The 21,262-nt window shown below is 43.2% G+C and overlaps 4 non-coding genes across 4 annotated transcripts; all 4 read left to right on the top strand.

Moving 5' to 3' along the window:
- The first annotated feature begins 1,856 nt into the window (after positions 1-1,856).
- LOC114082025 (small nucleolar RNA SNORD113/SNORD114 family) lies at positions 1,857-1,931 on the top strand. The gene has a single exon (XR_003580896.2). It is a non-coding gene; the product is annotated as a small nucleolar RNA SNORD113/SNORD114 family (small nucleolar RNA).
- A 2,374-nt stretch (positions 1,932-4,305) lies between these two features.
- Positions 4,306-4,380, top strand: LOC114101652 (small nucleolar RNA SNORD113/SNORD114 family). The gene has a single exon (XR_003584369.1). It is a non-coding gene; the product is annotated as a small nucleolar RNA SNORD113/SNORD114 family (small nucleolar RNA).
- Positions 4,381-5,964: 1,584 nt separating this feature from the next.
- On the top strand, positions 5,965-6,039 carry LOC114101654 (small nucleolar RNA SNORD113/SNORD114 family). Its single transcript, XR_003584371.1, has one exon. It is a non-coding gene; the product is annotated as a small nucleolar RNA SNORD113/SNORD114 family (small nucleolar RNA).
- Positions 6,040-9,762: 3,723 nt separating this feature from the next.
- On the top strand, positions 9,763-9,836 carry LOC114101668 (small nucleolar RNA SNORD113/SNORD114 family). The gene has a single exon (XR_003584381.1). It is a non-coding gene; the product is annotated as a small nucleolar RNA SNORD113/SNORD114 family (small nucleolar RNA).
- Positions 9,837-21,262: the final 11,426 nt, after the last annotated feature.

Raw genomic sequence — 21,262 nt, 5'->3', positions numbered from 1 at the left:
TATAGATGAAGCTTAGTGAGATTTAATGTTTCTTTTCTAAAAAATTTTAAACCCATAAAAACTAACCATAGCCCCAATAATGAATATGATGAGGAACTTTACATTTATTAATTGATCATGAGCCACACGGAGGTTGAATATTGAGAGATGCTGTATGTTTGACAGAGGATTCTACAGACAGATGTTGGATTTGTCCAGCAGCTTAGGTTCTGGACATCATGTTTCATTTTATTCTTATACATTAATTAATTACCTAATCAAAACAAAGGAGCAAATGAATGATCCATGAAGAGACCAAGACATGACCTTGTGCTCTTGGCTGGTGTCACATAAGCCACATATGAGGGAGGAAGCGTGTCTGGACATGATGTCCAACATGAGAGGAATAGAAGTGCTTTTGGTAGGCACCATCCTCAGGACACAGGCAGGAACATGGAAGGATCTTGGTCTTCCCCTGTGTGGTTACACTTGCAAATCCTACAACTATAGTTAGATGAGAAAATGCCAGACAATGGCGCACTGAGGCATTGTTTAATGACAGAACTCAGTGGTGGGTCAGGGAGCACATGGTGTCAGCACACAAGTCCAATCTGTGCTGGTGTTCCATGGCCAAGCCTTCGTGGCTTAGAGGACACAGTGAGTGCAGGGACCCTGCAGGGTTCCTGCTGTGGTCTGGGGCCATTTTGAGTTAGCTACTTTTGCTGAGAGCTAAAACAATACCCTTTCAGTTAACATGTAGAGGCCACATGAGTGAGTTTCTCAATGAAGAGTGAAAAGCAAGGGTCAGTGGAGAGAATGTCTCAGTGTGTTGTTTGTTTGCTTTTCTTTGCTTGGTTCTGCTGTGCGCTTGTCCCCAGTGGACCCTCTTAAGCTGGTTTGGAACTCCTCCATGGCCAGGTGCTCCATGGGTGACTCTCCAGCAGATCTGGAGGTCAGTGTGGGTCTTGGTCCTTGTTCCTGTCTTGGTTTGGGTGGTGTGCTTAGGGGAACTCCTTGTATGTTTGAAATGTGTGTGGCACCACCACATGAAGCTTAGTGTAGTCCTTTTAAATTTTGGAGTAAGATGAATCTTGATAAGAAGTAAACCAGATATAAAAAAGTGTGAATGAGTAGTGATAGATGTATATTGTGGTGAGGATCTTGCTAGATCTTTATCATGCAGAGTTATGCCCTTGTTGGGTGTTTGTGAATCACAGTCCTTGAGGAACATTATGAGTGAACTAACAGATTAACAGTGACTGTAGTTCAATAAACCTGTTATATGTTTTATGAACAATTATAAGAGCTGTGCACAAAGTTTCCAAATTTAAAGTAGTAATGGCCAGGCCCGGTGGTGCACGCCTGTAATCCTAGCTGCTTGGGAGGCTGAGGCAAGAGGATCATGAGTTCAAAGCCAGCTTCGGCAAAAGCGAGGTGCTAAGCAACTTGGTGAGACTCTGTCTCTAAATAAAATACAAAAAAAAAAAGGGCTGGGGATGTGACTCCATGGCCAAGTGCCCCTGAGTTCAGTCCCTGGAACCCCCCCGCCCCCCGAGCAAAAAGAAAGTAATGATGGTAATGTTAGTGACCTTGGTAGGAAGAGATGTGCTCTGAGATAGCACACTGTGCATAGACCTGTGTGCAGTTATTCCACACTCATCAAAGAGTCTGAAGAACGTTTCCCGTGATGCCAGTGTGAAGCTCCTCATTTAGTACTTGCCACTGCATACGTGGGTCACGTTTCCATAGTGCTTCCCATTAATTTGTACAACTGGAATAAAAATTAGTACACAGCTCAAATGGTCAAGTTGGATCTACTCGTGCAGACACTAAATGTAGAGATGAATGGTGTTGGCTGAATGAGGCGGGTCTTTCCTTGGACTTCTGATGATCACTGCCGGCGTATGAATCTCCGATCATGAATAATACGTTTCTGGAACTCTGAGGTCCAACCCCAAAGGGAATGGGATCAGCGAAGGTGGGTGGGTGGACGTCTCACTCTTGCCATCTGCTCTGCTCTCTACTCCTCAGCATGGATGCTTTCGAGGGGATGGAGCCATACCTCCCTGGTCGCCAAACCATGGGCTGCATCTCTGCGTCAGGACTTGGGACCAGTGTGAGTCATAGCTAGAGTTCTTTGGGTGGTTCTGCTGGATCATTGAAGGGTCTTTGCTTAAGTTGTAGAAAATGTGAACTGTAATACATTAGGCACACCCAAGGCCAACGATCAGATGAATGGGAAGTAGTATACCAAAATACATGTGTACAAAGCTGAGGGTGGTGGTTGGAGAAGTAGAGTGGTAAGATGGTACCTATACAGATGACCACCACCAGGGCTATCTGTGGGCTTTCTGGGAATAAGAAGGATTTCATGCATTATTAGTGAATCAATGATTAACTCAGTAGGTCACTGTTGGTATGTGACTCATGTACTATGAAAGTGTCTAGAGCCAGCACGATAGCACACAATTGCAATACCAGAAGCTCAGGAGGCTGAGGCAGGAGGTTCATAAGTGCAAAACCAGCCTCAGCAAAAGTGAGGTACTGAGCAGCTATTTTGTATAAAATACAAAATAGGGCTGGAGATTTGGCTCAGTGGTCAAGTGCCCTTGAGGGCTATCCCACAACAGATAAGATCTTTATTTTCAAGTGTTTTATGCTATTATTTTATTTGGACCAATAAACAAATCAGAGGTCCAACAGAAGCAGACCCTTGTTCATACCTGCTATGGAATGGATCCTATGTGCAATGTCAGGTGATGGTAGGATGCATGGATCTTTCTCTCCATGTATTTCATGTGTATTCTTATAACCTGATTAATGCTGGCAGAATAAACATATTAAGGGGCTGCAGCATTGTCCACTGGTAAAGTACATGAAGGGTATTTCCTCTGGGGTCAGGAAGGTATACACAGTGAAAAATTATACTTGGGCATTGTTCTTGATCTTTTGCAAGTTAGAGTTTATCCTATTTTGAGAAAAACAAATATTGCCGTAATTGATGGAAGCCAAGCGAAGGATGTGAGTGAAGGATGGGATGCATCCATCAGTGGAGAGGGTGTCCCTGGCTTAGTGTGATCTTGTCTGCTTGGTGCTTTACAGTGGCTGTCCCTGACTGGTATGAGGACCCTGCTGTATGGAGACATTCTGTGCTGTCACTGTGTTAAGGAGGTGACCACTGTGAGTGATAGCCAAGGTGTTTTTCCTTCTCTGGGGGATGGTATAGAGGTATCATAGCATCCTTAAAATTCTTAAACAAATAAAAACTAACCATGGCCAAAATAATGAATATGATGAGGAACCTTGCAGTTATTAATTGATCATGAGCCACACGGAGGTTGAATATTGAGAGATGCTGTATGTTTGACAGAGGATTCTACAGACAGATGTTGGATTTGTCCAGCAGCTTAGGTTCTGGACATCATGTTTCATTTTATTCTTATACATTAATTAATTACCTAATCAAAACAAAGGAGCAAATGAATGATCCATGAAGAGACCAAGACATGACCTTGTGCTCTTGGCTGGTGTCACATGAGCCACATATGAGGGAGAAAGCGTGTCTGGACATGATGTCCAACATGAGAGGAATCGAAGTGCTTTTGGTAGGCACCATCCTCAGGACACAGGCAGGAACATGGAAGGATCTTGGTCTTCCCCTGTGTGGTTATACTTGCAAATCCTACAACTATAGTTAGATGAGAAAATGCCAGACAATGGCGCACTGAGGCATTGTTTAATGACAGAACTCAGTGGTGGGTCAGGGAACACATGGTGTCAGCACACAAGTCCAATCTGTGCTGGTGTTCCATGGCCAAGCCTTCGTGGCTTAGAGGACACAGTGAGTGCAGGGACCCTGCAGGGTTCCTGCTGTGGTCTGGGGCCATTTTGAATTAGCTACTTTTGCTGAGAGCTAAAACAATACCCCTTTCAGTTAACATGTAGAGGCCACATGAGTGAGTTTCTCAATGAAGAGTGAAAAGCAAGGGTCAGTGGAGAGAATGTCTCAGTGTGTTGTTTGTTTGCTTTTCTTTGCTTGGTTCTGCTGTGCGCTTGTCCCCAGTGGACCCTCTTGAGCTGGTTTGGAACTCCTCCGTGGCCAGGTGCTCCATGGGTGACTCTCCAGCAGATCTGGAGGTCAGTGTGGGTCTTGGTCTTTGTTCTTGCCTTGGTTTGCGTGTTTTGAATCATAGGCTCTCATAAATATTATTGGCTAATTAATAGGTGAATGATAGTACTCTTGTGTTTTGTTATTCATGTATATTTATCGATGAATTGTCCAACAAATCAATTTCTATTAGTTTTAGTTGAAAGGGGGCTTAGCACTGGACCAATCATGACATCCGGTTGCATGTGAGTGACTTGCGATGAGCACCTGGTGTCTGAAACTCTGAGGTCCCTTCTTCATTTCTGATCTTTTATCTTTCGATATCAGTGTTGGAGGGTCTTATTTTTGATCCTTGTGTTCATGAGGTTTGAAAATAATGTAAGTGATCAAGAATGTATCATTAAAGATGTAAATTAAGAAAGATGAAGATGGTCAAGCATTGTTTATTAATAAAATATATAGTTAGCTAAATGATTGTCAACACAGATATAATATGCAGATGAAAATTCTCATGATAAGTAATAGCTAATCATTACTCTTGGCAAATTTGAGATTTTATTAAGAGGAAAAGAAATCTAATTACAATAGATTAATCAATGTCTAAATTTCTCATTTATAGTAGATAACATGGACAATGGAGAGAAGGTTTTCATCATGTCCCCTGCTCTGTACTCTTTGGAAGTGACGCAGTCACCTGATTGAAGCTTCTCTTGTGACCAAAAATGTCATGCTTCCTTTGAGTTAAGAAAGACTTAAGGTGAGTTTTTGCCAAAGTTCTTTCTTAGCTTTACTCATTTGAGTGTGTTCATGGTAAATGAAATACTATTAAGTTAATTCAATAAGGAAAATAAATTCAAAAGGTATGTTACACAATATTATGCTGTTGTTAATAATATATATTATATTTTTAAAATATATGAAAGGAGACGTTCTATGTTCTCACCTCAAAATTCATAAATATATGAGGTAATGCATATATTGATTAGCTAGATTTAGTCATTGTACAATCTGTATAGATTGTACAATGTTATACATGAGGAATACATATGTCTTTTTTTTTCTTTTTTTATTATGGATTTTATTTTTTTAAATACACGACAGTGCAATGTATTACAATTCTTATTACACATATAGAGCACAATTTTTTATATCTTTATATAAAGTATGTTCACACCAATTCATGTCTTTATACATGTACTTGTGTGTTTTTTTGCATCACAATTCTTATTACACATATATACCACAATTTTTCATATCTCTGTTTGTTTATAAAGTAGGTTGACACCGAATTCGTGTCTTCATACATGTATTTTGGATAATGATGTCCATCACATTCCACCATCCTTGCTAATCCCCTGCCTCCTCCCTTTCCCTCCCTCCCCTCTGCCCCATCTAGAATTCATCTATTCCTCCCATGTTCCCCGTCCCACCCCACTATAAGTCAGCCTCCTTATATCAGAGAAAACATTCGGCATTTGTTTTTTTTTGGGTATTGGCTAACTTCACTTAGCATTATCTTCTCCAACGCCATCCATTTGCCTGCATATGTCATGATTTTATTCTCTTTTATTGCTGAGTAAAATTCTGTTGTGTATACATGCCACATTTTTTTATCCATTCATCCACTGAAGGAATCTTATCTCTCAATTAAAAACTTAAAAAGTTTTAAGTGAATAAAATATTTACCATGACCTAATTATTAGTATCAGATTAAACATTAAGTTATTCTGTTTAATTTTACTCTTATGTTGATAATTGTTTCTTAGACTGATGTCCAAAGATCTTTTTGGTTTTTGTAAACCATGCAGTTTTGTTATTATTAATGTTATAACCTTTTTATTGATCAGAACATCAGAACAAATGCAGAAATCCAGTCAGGGACCAGTGATAACAATGATGACAATTTGTGTTACAGACTATGAATAATATGTGTCTGAAACTCTGAGGTCCAACACACTGCAGAATTAGTCCATTTTCTCTATTGGAATTGACTCTAGAAAAAAATCAGGGATGTATACACATGATGTCATTGCATTTATGGCAATAGGTTCATTATTAATGTGTCATTAAGCTAATGTAATAAATTCTTAGAAAAGAGGTGATGTATTCTTTATGAACATTTACATTGAGGCAGGAAATATTGGTTATATGTGCAGATATTGAAGTTAAAATAGAAATATTGTTTAAAATGTATAACACTTTATGGCTATTTAGAAACAATGTTACCATTTTAGGTAAGAATTGTATAGACAGTAAATAAGAGTCAGTTTTCTTATTCTGGGTCAGGCTCAAGATGGAGATATTCCTTTTGTAAGATGTATGTGCATGCACGCGTATGTGTTCATACAGAAGCACAAAATATACACATACATATGCATACACACAAACACACACAGCACAAATGAAATAGTAATAAACAGCTGAATGACTGCATGAATGAAATGAAGAACATAGACATCAGTGCACACAGAGCTTCCTTTTGACTCTTGGAATGAGGCACTGAGGTGACTTACATTCTTCCCTGGTCACTAGCTGTGGTTGCTTAAGAGTGCTGGGATTCGTGTGAGTAATGGTTAAAGTTCTCTCCCTCAGGTCAGGGTCTTTCTTCATCCTACGATTATGAATGTATTATTAAAAGTGTGATATTTTGATTTGGAGTTTGGTAGGAGATAAAAGCATTTAGTATCAATCTTCTCATAGAGAAATGTCTACATTAGGACCCAGGTAATCGATAGTGTTCAAAATTGAAAGCAAAACCTGGAAGGACAAGAAGAAAATGAGTTTGGCAGGTACAGGAAACATATTCTGTTTTCTTTTAATATTTACTTTTTAGTTTTAGGTGGACACAACATCTTTATTTTCTATGTGCTGATGATAGAGCCCAGTGCCTTATGCATGCTAGGCGAGCACTCTACCTGTAAGCCACAACCCCAGCCCTGGGAAACATATGTTTTAGAAATAGAAACAATACCTAAAAACACAGAGAAATATTTGCAATTGATTCTGTTCAGGGGTGAGATTCAGGATTACAGAAGGCTTTTAATTGTGATAATTAACTTGTACAAATAAAAATTTTAGAAATTAAATTAAGTTGCTCTTTTAAGCCCCATATAAATATAAATTCGAAAAAGAAAAAGAAAATCCTCTATTTGCTTATTTTTCAACTCTTTGCCTGCTTTAATTCTACATAAATAAAATCTTACTTTTTTCAGAAAAAGAGATTGAAGTAGTTAAAGAACACAATTGTTTCTTGTGACATCTATGGATATTGAAGCTTTGTATTAATGAATGTAGCCACAAAACAGGATAATACACACAAAGGACATAATAATAGGAGAGTACTTCTTTGTGTGCAGATCAGGGTTATAAAGCCTCTTCTAATACAAAAAGACGTTCCTAACTCTTCTGAATGGTAGCATTTAAAAATTTTTAATTTATATTCTCAAATTTTCATTACCAAATATAATCAAATGAATCATGAAAGAAGTCAGGTAACAGTGGTGGAAGATGGCAGTCTAGGCCAGTGATGACTGCAGGGGCCATATACGTCATATGTGTGGAAGAGGTGCCTGGAGCTCAGGTCAGAGTGGAAAACGCATCCCCTCCTGTGGGTGGGATCCTTAGGCAGGTGTCAGGGTTCACGGAGCCTTGGTCTCGTACCTGTGGCCATGTGTCTTCAAACTGTCATGCTTATACCTATGAAACGACCCATCAATAAATATAAATAAATAGACGTGAATGAACTAAAACATGGATGATTCCAGAAAACTGTTAAAGTAATGTGAACCCCAAGTCCAGTTTAAGGAGAGCCCCACGAGTGCTCACCTTTTTGGCAAACGATAATTTAGAGAGAGTACGTTATAGACAAGGTTCATTTTCTGTCAGGAGTATGTGCAAAATTGTTCGTTTTCATATGGAATGTATATTTCAAATTACTGATTACCTCAGTGAGTGGCTAAATGTGAGGTAAAAAACAAGGACCAGGGTACAGAATGTCCTCATTTAAAAAGCACTTGCTCTCATTCACACTCCTCAGAATGCACCCCTCCCCGGGCTGAAGGGCTCTGCTTGGGTTGCATGTTATGTTAGGAACCTGGAGAGCACTGTGTAGCTGATGTTCTTACCCCTGATTTAGGGACTTATTTAAGGACACAGTAGTTCTCCTGGTTCATCTGGGATGTGTTTCAGGACCCCCAGTGAATGCCAAGACTGGATACAGCCCTGAACCCTACACACACTTATGTTTTTCCCTGTATGCATGTACTTAAAATAGTTGAATTATAAATTAAGAGCAGTTAGTGGTCCACAATAACTGATGATAAAATAGAGCTGTTATCACATATACTGGAATAAAAGTTATTTAAAACATGATTTTTTTTTTTCCTGAAATTTTTAATTAAATATTCTTGGATCATTGCCATCCTGAGTAACTGAAACTATGGAGATTGAAAACACTGATTATTTAAAAGCGTGAAATATAATAAATAAAGGCAAATTGTTGCCTAGTGGCAAATAAGGGATTCATATGAGGTATTATTGATTAATGTATATCAGAAACACTAAGGGTAATGAGTGAGAGGGATGTAGTATAATGGGAATGATCCTAGTTGAGTATTTGGGATCTTAAGTCTCTTCTTGGACCTTTGTCATTCATAGTGTTTTAAAATTGTAATTACTGAATTAATCAATTAAATAATTCAGAAATGAATGAAGAAATTGTGGGCCTTCCCCAGGCCAACAAGACATGCTAGTGTGAGTCAAAGATTAAAAATGTATGTATGACACTCTGAGGCCCAACATAAAGACAATCTTGTCTTTGTTTTCACACACTGTCTTTCTACCATTATTATTGATCAATGAAAGAATCAGTGAACAAATAGATAAATAAGTCGACATAAAATAGATGAAGCATTGCTGAAGTACAGAATTTTCTGATGAGGCCAGAAGAATGATTAATGTACATTGGAAACATGAAAGGCAATAAGAAATGAATGGCACTTGAGTGGCAGCTCTTTGGCTGATGATGATACAGTGTGAATTACAGGCAGGGTTTGTGTTCTGGGTCAGTGGCAAGTTTGAGGTTGTTCATTTTCTTGAGAGAAAGGGAATGATGTACTCAAAATCACTGATTACAGCTCTGATGTACACATTGGAAGGAACTCCCTCGGGATGGTTCGTGCATCCTTCATGGGTTTGGAGACTGATGTGAGTCATGGTGCCCTTGTGTTGGCTTAAGGATGTTCACTGTAGCATTAAAGCTGTGCCATATGGAGAGGGCCCGCTAGGGTCCAATGACAAGCACAGGGTGCACACAGAGTACTCTATTTATTAATTCATTTATGAAAAGTGAGGATTTTTAGTAAAGGAGATACTTTTTAAAATTTTTTTTTTTAGTTGTAGATGGACAAACTATCTTTATTTGTTTAATTATTTTTATGTGGTTCTGAGGATCGAACCCCGGGCCTCACACCTGCAAGGCAAGCACTCTACCACTGAACTAGAGCCCCCGCCCAGTAAAGGAGATATTGACCAGAGAATGATTTCATGTGCAAGTTAGGGATATTAGGATTCCTCATGGGTTTTGTGGATCATAGTGCTTTAAAATTATTATTAGTGAATTTCTGAATTAATCAACAAATCATCTAGAAATAAGTCAAGAACAAATGGCCCCTTCCTGGACCGATGATGACGACTGGTGGTGTGTGAGTCAAGCATGATGACTACATGTGTCTGAAACTCTGAGGTCCAATGCCAAGGACTCTTGTCCATTCCCCATTCAGAGGGGTCCCATAGGGAGATGCTGGGCACGAAGTTATGGGCTTGGTTTTTGTGCTTAACACAGAATGAATTATAAGGTACTCTTGTGGCAATGGCAATTTCAAAGTTGTTCGCTTTCTTAAGAGAAAATGAAATGCCGACCTTTTAAGGAATGATTTTGCACGTGTGACTGGCTAGATGATAGATTCTGCACAGAGCAGGGGTCTGGGGAGGATGCCCCGGTTTTATCCCCTCCTCTGTTTTCTACTTTCCAGGATGGACATGCTCCAGTTGACTTTAGCACTCTCTCTGGGGCAGGAGCTCTGCAGCTCTCTCTGTGTGTTCGGAACATGTTGACCAAGGTGAGTCGACAGTCTGTTCCCTCCATGTGACCCATCCCAAAAAGTGTTGCCAGGAACATACAAGGATCTTGTGTTAGGCTGTTGTGTTGATGAATTCATCATGATGTTATTACAAGGAATCAATGGTATCAGTGGCCACATAAGCGAACATATGATGCATAAAGGTGGTAACCATGTTCATTGTTAAACTATATAATAAGTAAAATAATATTAATCATAAAGTGGAATGAATGATAATGGAACAAATGTACTTCCTCCTCCTGTGTATATTGTCTTTGACTAAATATAGTAATGGAAAGGGAATACATAATACTGTTTGATCTGAGATATTTATACATTTAGTGTTTGATTTGTTAAGAGAAAAATAAATATCATCACAAATAACCTGGGAGACTAGGTAATTAGAGGGAGGCCTGGGGATCAGTTGACAGAATGTCTCAGTGTTTTCAGTCTTCAGCTCTGCTCTGTGCTCCTTGGAGTGGATGTACCTGTGCTGATTCAAGGGTGATCCCTATGGTGGTGAGCTCTTGCCTCAGCAGGCTCCGAACAGAGACATCAGCATGGGTCATATTTGGTGGTTGTCTTGGTTTATGCCAGTGATTAATATTTCACATGTTAATATGAAATCTTACTTTAATGTATAAAAGAAGCCTAAGTTTCATTAATGAAAGATTTTAGGTTTTTGTAAATATAATGTGATTGACTTCTAGGGACATCAAAGAGCTTGCTCTTTTTGTGATTTGCATGTGTCTCCTTCTTGGTCTCTCTCCCCCTCTTCAACCTCTGCCCTCTGGGATCTCACAAGGTTATGTTGCCCTAGGTGATCTCAAACTCCTGGTCTCAAGGAATCTTCTCCGTCAGCCTCCTGAGTAGCTGGGACTGGGGGTGCCTCCACTTGACCCAGCTTTAAGTGGATTGGTAATTCCATAAAGAAGAGTAGATGTGCATGCTGGGAAAGAGGGCCAGTCCTGAGATGCAGAAGACAGGGGAGGCTGTGCTGTGGATGTTCCATGTGAAGCACTGGACACCACTCACACAGGATCTAGTCCTTGCCCATATTCAGTGTGATGCCATAGATGGGGACAGGAATACCCAAGGGCTGGTTCGTGGTCTTGTCCATGAGCTTTGAAAATGTCATCCAAAAAATATCAATGGTAGTATGAAAACAAACGTATAAGTGAATAAAAATGAAGAGGTGAAACATTGTTCGTGGCTAAAGCAGTAGCAAGCGGGAATGCCAGTGCGCGCTGGAGTGGATGACAGATGGAGCAGGTGGATAGCTTTGTTGACTAACAATGGTGTATGCACTAAGGAACAGTGATTGCCCCGAGTTCTGTCCATGTTTGAAGCTTTCTAAGAAGAAAAGTAAGCAAATATTACCCTAAATTAATAAATATCTAAGTGACATGTAAATTGGAGATAGAAATTATGGGTCAGTGGACAGAATGTCCCAATCTTTTTATTGTTATCTCCTTGAAGTAGCCTGCAGAGGAGATTGGCTAAGCTAAATTAAGCACTGTGCCATATCACATTCTCCTGTTACTTCTTTCTTCTGAGGAGATCATTTTTTTGTTTGTTTCTTAATGAAATCTGAATCAATCTTTCTGTTTGGAGGATGCTGCACACAGATGGTAGGAAATATAGAGTGTGTTTGGTTTTTATCTTTTGTTCATAGATTTTTATTTTACTTTCATAATTAGATTATACAAAAAGAGTCATATAGACAGTGTTCTTGTCTTGAGTTCAGTCATTTCTTTCATTTTATTTCTCTTGTTTGTATGGTTCTAGGGATATCCTAGAATCCAGGGCCTTGCACATGCTAGGCAAGTGCTCTGCACTGAGCTATATACCCATCATTGGGTACAGTCAACTTCTTGAGAGTCCACATAGCATCATTAAAAAATATCAGACAAGCCATGCACAGTGAGTGATATATGCCTGTATTCCCAACTACTCCGGAGGCTGAGGCAAGAGGACTTGAAGTTTGAGGTCAGTCTCAGAAACTTAGTGAGAACCTGTCTCAAAATAAAAGTTACTGTTTTTATTTTTGTCTAAAGTACTACATTGGTGAGTATATTTTTCTAATTAAAAAGGATTGGGAAATATATTTACCTTCTAATATTTGTCACATGTCAATATTCAGTGTTGTAATTATTTTTTCTGTTTTCGTGGAGCACTTGAGTTACACATAACAGTGTTCATTTCCCTTATCATACATGCATGGAATATCATTTGTTTCACTTCAATCCCCACCACTTACTTTTTCCCTCTCGTTTTCCCTCCCTTCCTCCCCCTGCTCCCTTCCTCAATAAAGGGTTGGATACAGCTCAGGGATGGAACTCTTACCTGCATATGTGATGCCCTCAGAGCCATCACTAGTACAACGAAGAAAAAATTAGCAAATATTTATCAAAGGCCCATCAATACAAATGGTCCATGCCCTCGATCTGGAAAATCCTACAGATAGATAAGGGAAATAGCCTGTATTTGCCTTGTACCTCATATCATGCATTTTTATTCCTTTGTAATAAGATTAATAAAAGAACCAATATTTAAGAATATAAGAATATAAAGATAGGTTATGTAAAAAAAATGCCGTATCAGTAAAACCTGGTGAGGCAATGTATACTGTTAACGTACACTAAAACAATCTAAAAAATAAAAGACACATAATAAACATCTATTTAGAAAATTCAGCATAGACATTATTCAACAATGTTTATAGCTAGTTCACTCAAAAGTTCAGACATATACATTTTCTGGAAGAGGAAAGGTAGAATAATGAATATCTAAATAAGGAACAAATAGTAGGAAAAAGCAGAGTGCAGTAGTGAACACATACAAACAGCTATCATCTCATGTGCTCTCTCCACCTCAGAGTGGACATGGCCTGCAGACAGGAAGACGATGCATTGTGAGGAGGAGTTATACACCAATGTGAGGTGTGGTAGGAATTCTTGCTTGATATGGGGTAGTATGCATAAAATTATTGACAGAATTATTAAAAGATGTAAAGCAAAATGAAAAATGTAAAGTTGGGTAATTAAAGAAATAACAGAAAGTTGAAGATTGATTGTGTATCTGTGAGAATTTTGACTAGCACTGAGGTGTCAAATTACAAAGGTTCCAATGCAGAATAAAGAAAACAAGACACATCAGACTTGATGAATAATGACATTTATAATTATCAAATTAATGAAATAATGAATTTAAATTACACTAGCAATGGGTGGAAGTAAAAAGAACATATCCTGTTGGATTATGATGCAGAGGTATATGAGTGGGGAAAGAGACAAGCATTTGGATCTGAGATTCTGCACTAAAAGAAAAGCAAGAAGATTATATAACACTCTGAATATGACAGAAAAAAAGCGGGGAGAAACTTCATTTTTTGCCCCATTTCCTGCCCTCTGCTCCTCAGATTGGACTTGGCCTGTGGACACGAGGATGGCTCCGTGGTCTGGTGCCCTTAGGACCTCCCTGAGAGGAGCTGCCCATCAGTGTGAGTCCGGTTGAATGATCGTGAGTGGGATGGTTTGGCTAGCATGGGGACTGTACCAGTCAAGTATAAATTAATGAATCTGAGAGTAACCGTTGTGGGAAAGGTGGAGGAAAGCTGTTGGATTGATGATGACATCCGGATCTGTATGAGTGAGGACTGTGAATACCTGTGGCACCTGAGATCCTTCAGTATCTCCCACCAAGGGCGATTGATGGAGAGTCTCAGTGTGCCAGAGTCAACTTAGGGCACGTGTCCATTAGTGGTGTTCTCCTGTGCCCTGTGTTTCTCAGAATGGATGTGTGCTGTGGACAGGAGGATGGTTCCATGGACTGATGCCCTAAGGATCATACTGAGGTGGAGCAGAAGGCCCATGTGAGTCCTTCTCCATGTTCCTGCATGGGACAGGGTGCGATGTGTAGAGCTTATAGTCAGTCCGTCAACACATTCTTAATGATTTAGAAAGTAGCACAGGTTGGACAAAGTGAGAACTTGTAGGGCTCGATGATGACTGCTGGAGGTGTCTGAGTGAGGACGGTGACTAACCTCTGGATCTGAGGTCCTTCCCTCACTGCAGTTGGTGGTGATGGCATAACAGTGTCTTTGTGAGTGGAGAAAACTGGGGACCACATCCATTTTTGCCCTCTTCTTTGCCCTCATGTTCTCAGATTGGAAGAGGCCGATGGACAGGAAGATGGCTCCATGCTGAGGTGTGATGAGCCCATGGCGGGCGGGGGCTGCAGAGAAGTGTGAGTCGCGGGCAGAGGTCCCCTCTTGGTGGGGGTGGCATTCTGAGGGCTTCTCCTCATTCGAGTTGTGATTTACTCAGTGAATGAATGAGAGAGTAGCCCCTTGGGGGAAAAGTGAGGACCCATAGTGTATTGATGATGACTGCTGGAGGTGTCTGAGGGAGGAAGTGACTTGCCTCTGGATCTGAGGTCCTTCCCTGAGTGCAATGCACGCGGATTGCAGAACAGTCTCAGGGTGACAGATGCCAAGGGGGGCGTATCTCTATTAGTTGCCACCTTCTCTGCCCTCTGCTCCTCAGATTAGAATTTGCCTGTGGACAGGAGGATGGCTCCATGGTCTGGTGCTCCTTGGACCCTCCTGAGAGGAGCGGCCCATCAGTGTGAGTCCTGGTGAATGATTGTGAGTGGGATGGTTTGGCTAGCATGGGGACTGTACCAGTCAAGTATAAATTAATGAATCTGAGAGTAGCCATTGTGGGAAAGGTGGAGGAAAGCTGTTGGATTGATGATGACATCCGGATCTGTATGAGTGAGGACTGTGAATACCTGTGGCACCTGAGATCCTTCAGTATCTCCCACCAAGGACGATTGACCGAGAGTCTCAGAGTGCCAGGGGCAAAGTAGGGCACGTGTCCATTTGTGGTGTTCTCCTGTGCCCTGTGTTTCTCAGAATGGATGCGTGCTGTGGACAGGAGGATGGCTGCATGGACTGGTGTCCTAAGGATCGTGCTGAGGTGGAGCAGCAGCGCCATGTGTGAGTCCTTCTCTGTGCTCCTGCTTGGGACAAGGTGGGATGTGTAGAGCTTGTAGTCAGTCCGTCAACACATTGCTTAATGAATTAGAAAGTAGCAGTGTTTAGACAAAGTGAGTACTTGTTGGGCTCGATGATGACTGCTGGAGGTGTCTGAGTGAGGACGGTGACTAACCTCTGGATCTGAGGTCCTTCCCTCACTCCAGTCGGTGGTGATGGCACAAAAGGGTCTTTGTGAGAGGACAGTAGTGGGGCCCACCTTCATTTTTGCCCTGTTCTTTGCCCGCATGTTCTCAGATTGGACGAGGCCGATGGACAGGAAGATGGCTCCATGCTGAGGTGTGATGAGCCCATGGCAGGTGGGGGCTGCAGAGAAGTGTGAGTCGCGGGCAGCGGTCCCCTCTTGGTGGGGGTGGCATTCTGCGGGCTTCTCCTCATTCGAGTTGTGATTTGCTCAGTGAATGAATGAGAGAGTAGCCCCTTGGGGGAAAAGTGAGGACCCATAGTGTATTGATGATGACTGCTGGAGGTGTCTGAGGGAGGAAGTGACTTGCCTCTGGATCTGAGGTCCTTCCCTGAGTGCAATGCACGCGGATTGCAGAACAGTCTCAGGGTGAGAGATGTCAAGGGGGAGCGTATACCGTTAGTTGCTACCTTCTCTTCCCTCTGTTCCTCAGATTGGACGTGGCCTGGGGACAGGAGGATGGCTCCATGGTCTGCTGCCCTTCAGAAACTCCAGAGAGGAGCAGCCCATCAGTGTGAGTCCGGTTGAATGATCGTGAGTGGGATGGTTTGGCTAGCATGGGGACTGTACCAGTCAAGTATAAATTAATGAATCTGAGAGTAGCCATTGTGGGAAAGGTGGAGGAAAGCTGTTGGATTGATGATGACATGTGGATCTGTATGAGTGAGGACTGTGAATACCTGTGGCGCCTGAGATCCTTCAGTATCTCCCACCAAGGGCAATTGAGTGAGAGTCTCAGAGTGCCAGAGTCAACGTAGGGCAGTGTCCATTTGTGGTGTTCTCCTGTGCCCTGTGTTTCTCAGAATGGATGTGTGCTGTGGACAGGAGGATGGCTGCATGGACTGGTGCCCTAAGGATCATGCTGAGGTGGAGCAGCAGCGCCATGTGTGAGTCCTTCTGTGTGCTCCTGCTTGGGACAAGGTGGGATTTGTAGAGCTTGTAGTCAGTCCGTCAACACATTGCTTAATGATTTAAAAAGTAGCACAGGTTGGACAAAGTGAGAACTTGTTGGGCTCGATGATGACTGCTGGAGGTGTCTGAGTGAGGACGGTGACTTGCCTCTGGATCTGAGTTCCTTCCCTGAGTGCAATGCACGAGGATTGCAGAACAGTCTCAGTGTGGGAGATTCCAAGGGGAGGGGCACGTATACGATTAGTTGCCTTCTTCTCTGCCCTCTGCTCCTCAGATTGGACCTGGCCTGTGGACAGGAGGATGACTCCGTGGTCTGGTGCCCTTAGGACCCTCCTGAGAGGAGCTGCCCATCAGTGTGAGTCCTGGTGAATGATCGTGAGTGGGACGGTTTGGCTAGCATGGGGACTGTACCAGTCAAGTATAAATTAATGAATTTGAGAGTAGCCATTGTGGGAAAGGTGGAGGAAAGCTGTTGGATTGATGATGACATGTGGATCTGTATGAGTGAGGACTGTGAATACCTGTGGCATCTGAGATCCTTCGGTATCTCCCACCAAGAGCGATTGACCGAGAGTCTCAGAGTGCCAGGGGCAAAGTAGGGCACGTGTCCATTTGTGGTGTTCTCCTGTGCCCTGTGTTTCTCAGAATGGATGTGTCCTGTGGACAGGAGGATGGCTGCATGGACTGGTGCCCTAAGGATCATGCTGAGGTGGAGCAGCAGCGCCATGTGTGAGTCCTTCTGTGTGCTCCTGCTTGGGACAAGGTGGGATTTGTAGAGCTAGTAGTCAGTCTGTCAACACATTGCTTAATGAATTAGAAAGTAGCACAGGTTGGACAAAGTGAGAACTTGTTGGGCTCGATGATGACTGCTGGAGGTGTCTGAGTGAGGACGGTGACTAACCTCTGGATCTGAGGTCCTTCCCTCACTCTAGTCGGTGGTGATGGCATAACAGTGTCTTTGTGAGAAGGGAAAAGTGGGACCCACCTTCATTTTTGCCCTCATGTTCTCAGATTGGACGAGGCCGATGGACAGGAAGATGGCTCCATGCTGAGGTGTGATGAGCCCATGGCGGGCGGGGGCTGCAGAGAAGTGTGAGTCGCGGGCAGAGGTCCCCTCTTGGTGGGGGTGGCATTCTGAGGGCTTCTCCTCATTCGAGTTGTGATTTGCTCAGTGAATGAATGAGAGAGTAGCCCCTTGGGGAAAAAGTGAGGACCCATAGTGTATTGATGATGACTGCTGGAGGTGTCTGAGGGAGGAAGTGACTTGCCTCTAGATCTGAGGTCCTTCCCTGAGTGCAATGCACGCGGATTGCAGAACAGTCTCAGGGTGACAGATGCCAAGGGGGGCGTATCTCTATTAGTTGCCACCTTCTCTGCCCTCTCCTCCGCAGATTAGAATTTGCCTGTGGACAGGAGGATGGCTCTGTCATCTGGTGACCTTAGTACCCTCCTGAAAGGAGCTGCCCATCAGTGTGAGTCCTGGTGAATGATCGTGAGTGGGATGGTTTGGCTAGCATGGGGACTGTACCAGTCAAGTATAAATTAATGAATCTGAGAGTAGCCATTGTGGGAAAGGTGGAGGAAAGCTGTTGGATTGATGATGACATCCGGATCTGTATGAGTGAGGACTGTGAATACCTGTGGCATCTGAGATCCTTCGGTATCTCCCACCAAGGGCGATTGACCGAGAGTCTCAGAGTGCCAGGGGCAAAGTAGGGAACGTGTCTATTTATGGTGTTCTCCTGTGCCCTGTGTTTCTCAGAATGGATGCGTGCTGTGGACAGGAGGATGGTTCCGTGCTGAGGTGGAGCAGAAGCCCCATGTGAGTCCTTCTCCATGTTCCTGCATGGGACAAGGTGGGATTTGTAGAGCTTGTAGTCAGTCCGTCAACACATTGCTTAATGATTTAGAAAGTAGCAGTGTTTGGACAAAGTGAGAACTTGTAGGGCTCGATGATGACTGCTGGAAGTGTCTGAGTGAGGACGGTGACTAACCTCTGGATCTGAGGTCCTTCCCTCACTCCAGTCGGTGGTGATGGCATAAAAGTATTATTGTGGGAAGACAATAGTGCGGCCCTTTTTCATTTTTGCCCTCTTCTTTGCCCTCATGTTCTCAGATTGGACGAGGCTGATGGACAGGAAGATGGCTCCATGCTGAGGTGTGATGAGCCCATGGCGGGCGGGGGCTGCAGAGAAGTGTGAGTCGCGGGCAGTGGTCCCCTCTTGGTGGGGTGGCATTCTGAGGGCTTCTCCTCATTCGAGTTGTGATTTACTCAGTGAATGAATGAGAGAGTAGCCCCTTGGGGGAAAAGTGAGGACCCATAGTGTATTGATGATGACTGCTGGAGGTGTCTGAGGGAGGAAGTGACTTGCCTCTGGATCTGAGGTCCTTCCCTCACTCCAGTCTGTGGTGATGGCATAAAAGTGTCTTTGTGAGAAGGGAAAAGTGGGACCCACCTTCATTTTTGCCCTCTACTCCACCCTCATTTTCTCAGATTGGACGAGGCCGATGGACACCAAGATGGCTCCATGCTGAGGTGTGATGAGCCCATGGCGGGCGGGGGCTGAAGAGAAGTGTGAGTCCCGTGCAGGGGTCCCCTCTTGGCGGGGGTGGCATTCTGAAAGCGTCACCTTATTCGAGTTGTGATATACTCAGCGAATGAATGAGACCGTACCCCCTTTGTGGAAAAATCAGGACCCTTAGAAATCGATGTTGACTGCTGGAGATGTATACCTGAGGACAGTGACTTGCCTCTGGATGTTATTTGCTTTTCTGAGAGCAATGCTCGACGATTGCAGAAATTTCTCAGTGTGAGAGATGGCAAGCGAGTGACGTATGTTTACTAGTTGCCACCTTCTTTGCCCTCTGTTCCTCAGATTGGACCTGGCCTGTGGACACGAGGATGGCTCCGTGGTCTGGTGCCCTTAGGACCTCCCTGAGAGGAGCGGCCCATCAGTGTGAGTCCTGGTGAATGATCGTGAGTGGGACGGTTTGGCTAGCATGGGGACTGTACCAGTCAAGTATAAATTAATGAATCTGAGAGTAGCCATTGTGGGAAAGGTGGAGGAAAGCTGTTGGATTGATGATGACATGTGGATCTGTATGAGTGAGGACTGTGAATACCTGTGGCATCTGAGATCCTTCGGTATCTCCCACCAAGGGCGATTGAACAAGAGTCTCAGGGTGCCAGAGTCACAGTAGGGCAAGTATTCATTTGTGGTGTTCTACTTTTCCTTGTGTTTCTCAGAATGGATGCGTCCTGTGGACAGGAGGATGGCTCCATATTCTGGTGGCCATAGGACTGTGCTTAGGCAGAGCAGCAGCCCTGTGTGAGTCCTTCTCCGTGTTCCTTATTGGGACAGGGTGGGATCTGTAGAACTTGTATTCCCTCCGTCAACACATTGCTTAATGAATTAGAAAGTTGCAGTGTTTAGACAAAGTGAGAACTTGTAGGGCTCGATGATGACTGCTGGAGGTGTCTGAGTGAGGACGGTGACTAACCTCTGGATCTGAGGTCCTTCCCTCACTCCAGTCGGTGTTGATGGCACAAAAGGGTCTTTGTGAGAGGACAGTAGTGGGGCCCACCTTCATTTTTGCCCTCTTCTTTGCCCGCATGTGCTCAGATTGGACGAGGCCGATGGACAGGAAGATGGCTCCATGCTGAGGTGTGATGAGCCCATGGCGGGCGGGGGCTGCAGAGAAGTGTGAGTCGCGGGCAGAGGTCCCCTCTTGGTGGGGGTGGCATTCTGAGGGCTTCTCCTCATTTGAGTTGTGATTTACTCAGTGAATGAATGAGAGAGTAGCCCCTTGGGGGAAAAGTGAGGACCCATAGTGTATTGATGATGACTGCTGGAGGTGTCTGAGGGAGGAAGACTTGCCTCTGGATCTGAGGTCCTTCCCTGAGTGCAATGCACGCGGATTGCAGAACTGTCTCAGGGTGACAGATGTCAAGGGAGTGAGTGGCTTATCTCCATTAGTTGTCACCTTCTCTGCCCTCTGCTCCTCAGATTGGACTTTGCCTGTGGACAGGAGGATGGCTCCGTGGTCTGCTGCCCTTAGGACCCTCCTGAGAGGAGCGGCCCATCAGTGTGAGTCCTGGTGAATGATCGTGAGTGGGACGGTTTGGCTAGCATGGGGACTGTACCAGTCAAGTATAAATTAATGAATCTGAGAGTAGCCGTTGTGGGAAAGGTGGAGGAAAGCTGTTGAATCGATGATGACATCCGGATCTGTATGAGTGAGGACTGGGAATACCTGCGGCATCTGAGATCCTTTGGTATCTCCCTCCAAGGGCGATTGCATCAACGTCTCCGTGTTCCTTGGGAATGTGGACTCATGTTCATTTGTTGCTATCTTCTCTGCCCTCTTCTTCTTAGAATGGAGTTTACCTCTGGATCTGAGTTCTCCTACTTATTCAAATTCTGCTGTTATTAATTATCTTTTTATATATCCGTTCAGAACAGTTAATTTGTTTGCTTCTAGGGTTCCTGTATGTTCATTCTGTTCGTGTAATTGAATCAAGAAGAGAATTATCAAATATAGGTACATTTAAATGAATAAGATTACATGTTCTTCCATTATGAAAACATCTGGAGAGGTATGAAGTACTCAAAGGTCAAAGAGCAATCACTCCCACATGCTCTCTTTGGCTTAAGATGATCCTGAGAACATTGTCAAGATTGTAGTTCTGGCTCATTATTCAGTTTGGAATTATTCACTTATTAAGAATCAGTGAAATAAATGTCCTAAATGACAGAGTGGATGAGGGTGGTAATCTGGCCTCCATGGTGACTGTGTCCCTTTCATTACCATCCTTTGCTCTCTGTTGTTAGAAGGGCTGGCTTTGCTGGTTGTAGGACTCCTCCTGGATCACTGCTGTTGGCCCAAGTTTGGAGCTTGTG

This window comes from Marmota flaviventris, chromosome 2, assembly GCF_047511675.1.
Source record: "Marmota flaviventris isolate mMarFla1 chromosome 2, mMarFla1.hap1, whole genome shotgun sequence".
NCBI lineage: Eukaryota > Metazoa > Chordata > Mammalia > Rodentia > Sciuridae > Marmota > Marmota flaviventris.
The sequence above is the reverse complement of the archived record's forward strand: the minus strand, read 5'-3'. Positions and strand labels throughout refer to the sequence as shown.